Below are 4,517 nucleotides of genomic sequence, written 5' to 3'. Positions count from 1 at the left end.
ATGGCACCAAGGAATCAAACAGGAATTTCAGAAATTCTTCTTATAGGATTTTCAGAGGAATCAGAATTGCAACCTATCATATTTATTCTTTTCCTCTGCAAGTACCTGATCACAGTGTTTGGGAACCTACTCATCATCCTGGTTGTCAGCTCAGATTCATACCTCCACAGTCCCATGTATTTCTTCCTCTCCAACCTGTCCTTTGTAGACATCTGTTTCACCTCCACCACCATCCCAAAGATGCTATGGAATATCCAGACACAGAGCAGTTATCCCCTTTGAAGGCTGCATCATCCAGATGTATTTTTTCATACTCTTTGCAGGATTGGACAGCCTAATCCTGACTGTGATGGCCTATGACAGATTTGTAGCCATCTGTCACCCTCTGCACTATACAGTCATTATGAATCTCTGGTTCTGTCTACTGCTGGTTCTGGTGTCCTGAATCATAAGTGCCCTGCATTCCTTATTAGAAAGCTTAATGGTGTTGCAACTGTCCTTCTATCCAGTCTTAGAAATACCCCACTTTTTCTGTGAACTCAATCAGATTATTCAACTTGCCAGTTCTGACACCTTTCTCATTAATGTGGTGATGTATTTTGGAGCTGTGTTGCTGACTGGTACTTCCCTCTCTGGTATCCTCTACTCTTACTCAAAGAGAGTTTTCTTCATACAAGGAATCTCATGTTCTCAAGGGAAGTATAAAGCATTTTCTACCTGTGCATCACACCTCTCAGTTGTTTCCTTATTTTATCGTACAAACTTAGGAGTGTACCTTAGCTCTGCTGCTACCCACAGCTCCCACTCAAGTGCAACAGCCTCGGTGATGTACACTGTGGTCACACCCATGCTGAACCCCTTTGTCCACAGCTTGAGAAATAAGGACTTAAAGAAGGGTCTGAAAATACTCTATAGAAAGGTAACTGTAAAAGGTCCTCTTGTCCCAGGGCTTAAGAAGTGTACTTGAATGTAAGGTCAAAGCTCAAAGCTTGAGACAAACGTTGCCAGCCTTTGATCAAACTGCAGAAGTAGAACTCCCTCTTCTAATTTCCATTTTAATTCTGACTTCTCTACATAATTTATGTAACTCAGTTTTAAGCCTTGTGAACTTTCTAGTATCCAAGAGTTTTTCCCTTTCTTATTTCCAAATTGTATTCCCAACCTTGGATGTGACATATTTGGAAATTCTTATATACTTCAAGGGAGTACAAGGATCTTTTAAGAATAGTTTTTTTCTCAAATGAAATAGATCATACAGAGCATTTTTTTAATAGTCATGAGTTGTACTACTCCTGTACGGGGAAAATTCCTCTTAGCAATCATGGCTATTTATATAACACTATTACAGATAAAAATCTGAGACCTCTCTTTCTCAATCATGTGAATATCATTTTGCATATCACTACCTTAATTGATGTTCATTATAGTCCAAAATTTAACATAATTTTTGTTATCACTGATGATGGTTTTTTTCCTATTCATTAGGCTTTTGTTCTGCTACACAGCTTATGCCATCTATGTGCCTACCATAATTTTATGCAAAAAATTGATAATAAAATGTATGTCTCCAAGCACAATCCATAGAGAAAGAAAAATGTTTAAAAGTGGATATAATATTGTTTTAGACTACTATTGATCTTCAGCATGATAAATTAACCCCTCATTGTCAGACTTTTGCCATCCTGATGCCCTCGTACCTTGGTAAGTGTCTGTTGCTAAATCAGATAAGTTAAGATAGGTAAACAATAGTTGTGAATTGAACAGTCAGGGTTATGGGAAATCCAAGACAGCTACTTGGTTCTTCCCGGCTCCCTGGCAAACCCAATAATGAAAAAGAAATTGTTATAAAATGTGTTTTCCATTTGGAGTGTACTTTCTACAGTCCAAATTTGGTTATATTTGGTTAAAGTGAGGGTAATTTTAAAGAAAAAATTGTTTTGATTCATATTCTAGTTTTGTGTATTGAGATTAGTGTTTGCTGTCTAAAACTCACCTCCCAAATAGTTCTTTGCTGCTATGTTACATGATTATAAACTTTAACTGAGTTACTAAGAAAAATAATCTAAGCTTGTTTCTGAAACCGATTGCTGTAATCTGTCTCTGGGCAAATATCAGATGTCCCATGATAGCCAGGGGAATACATATACATTCTGGAAAAGCATCATTTGAAGTGTTGCCTCCAGCCTAGATAAAAGGTTTCTTATCAGGAGTTCTTAAGTGCCATATGCACGAAGAAAGTGAAGACAATTAACTCTTAGATTTATATTTCTCACTTAAGAAGGGCCTCTACATTGGACTGGTCTATAGGGAGAACTACTGACTTCAAACTCACCTTGATACAAGGCTCTAATAAGAAAAACACCAATGCATGCACAAAAAGAAGACAACATCAGAAGTAGACCATTATCCCAAGATTTTCACACCTGGCTCGTATGGTTATTTGTTTTACTTCTGATTTACCCTGGTGGGTTTCTCCCCTCCAAGGCTCTTATTATTGATGTTACTAGGTGGTATACCCTCTTCTGACCAGTTAATGCATGTTCTGGCCCTAAATACATTTTCCTCTAATGTTACTCAAGCTCAATCAGTGACAAGTGAGACTTCAGCCAAAGGATATAACTTTGCTAGGCTATATTACTTTAAATTTAAAGACCTCCTTGGGGTTAATGGATGCAAACTCTTGCATTTGGAATGGATTAACAATGAGATCCTGATGTGTAACACTGAGAACTATATCTAGATACTTACAACACAGCACAACAATGGGAGAAAAAATTATGTATACAAGTATGTGTAACTGGGTCCCCATGTTGTACAGTGGGGGAAAAAAGTGTGTTGGAAATAACAATAAAAAATAAATTAAAAAAATAAATAGTTCCCGTCATGGCGTAGTGGTTAACGAATCCAACTAGGAACCGTAAGGTTGCAGGTTTGATCCCTGCCCTTGCTCAGTGGGTTAACAAACTGGTGCTGCTGTGAGCTGTGGTGTAGGTTGCAGACATGGCTCAGATCCTGAGTTGCTGTGGCTCTGGCATAGGCTGGCAGCTACAGCTCCAATTAGACCCCTAGCCTGGGAATCTCCATATGCTGCAGGAGCGGCCCAAGAAATGGCAAAAAGACAATAAAATAAATAAATAAATAAATAAATAAATAAAATAAAATAAAATAAAAATAAATATGTTTAAAGGCTCCCATATGACAGGAAAAATTAAATCATTATACATGTTGCCTCCTTTCTGTTAATAGCACATCAAATGTTAAAACCAACTTAGATAAAACTACACACCTTCTTCAAGAGTACTGATGTCAACCTATATCACAAACCTCTGCTTCATCTTATTTTTCTTTTCTTCCTATACTGTATAGTAAGAACCTACCATGTCCAGCTGCCCAGTACTTTTCATCCCTAGCCAGCAGGAATTAGCTACAGAAGAGAGGACCATTGCCCCTATTCCATATAAAAAAGGCTGGAATGACAGGTTCCCAAGAGGATGGAGACAGACCCCCACCCCCTGAATGTGACTGTTCACCTTGGAGACCTGCTGTGGACATGGGTATGGCCCAGCACAAGATCTACACCCTTTCCCAGAATGTGGATCATAGATTAACCACCTCCATGGATTAACTGCCCTCTGTCACAGGACTCACTTTGTCATTGTTTGAGAATCCAAATATTCCTTTTATTCATCACTGTATTCCTATTTTTTTCTTTTTTGTGCAGTCTGCAGAATTGGATTGATCTATAGAAACCAAATGAACACCCTGCAATCAAAATTTACTATGACTGTTCTTATGCAACAAATAAATAAAAAAAGGGGGAGATGTTGGAGACCACTGAACTGCTGAACTCTGCAGAAGGCAAGAGTCTGCTGAAGCAGAGTTCTAAAGTACGGGGTTTCCTTCAAAGACAAGATAAGGGAGTTATGCATAAACCATGCTATTCTATAAGCAGCCACACTAGGTCTGAAATATGCACCAGTGCTAATAGTTTCCTTTGTTATTCACTAAGAGGTAGCTTTGTCATTGCCTATGACCAATTTTGCTTACTAACCTACATATGTCACCTTCCTGAATAAAAGCCACGTGGGCTAAAGCCTCTGGGCCTTTGTTCTGCAGAAAGGAGTGCCACTGGACCCCACTTTCTAAACATAAAAGAGTCTTGTATGTTTTGTTATACAGTGCCCTCTCTCTTCCAGGATTCCCCATTGCCCTGAAGCAGTGGACATGGCATATTTATTACTATGCAATTTTTTTCTGGCAGCTGATCTACTCATTGAAACATGGTATATTAGTGTCTGTTTGCAAAGGTGTATTTATTGAGCTGAAGGACTGGAGGCAAGTTTTGCTCCTTTATTAAATTATTTTATCATTTTGTATGAAAAATTCCAATGCTTATATAAAATATTATTCCTTTAATTTCCTTAAGTGAAATATCTCCTATCATTCAAAATTTTTTGTCATAACAAGGGGGTAGCAAATGAGCAAGACCAGTATCATCCACTATATACCACCCTCAT

The 4,517-nt window shown here is 38.1% G+C and overlaps 1 pseudogene; it reads left to right on the top strand.

Annotated features, from left to right (window-relative positions):
- LOC100626563 (olfactory receptor 7A17-like) lies at positions 1 to 967 on the top strand (annotated as a pseudogene).
- Positions 968 to 4,517: the final 3,550 nt, after the last annotated feature.

This window comes from Sus scrofa, chromosome 2, assembly GCF_054392235.1.
Source record: "Sus scrofa isolate SSC_HxYL_T2T_F1_AM1 chromosome 2, Sscrofa_HxYL_maternal_Yorkshire_Landrace_v2.0, whole genome shotgun sequence".
Classification (NCBI taxonomy): Eukaryota; Metazoa; Chordata; class Mammalia; order Artiodactyla; family Suidae; genus Sus; species Sus scrofa.
This window is presented reverse-complemented; position numbering and strand designations above follow the sequence as displayed.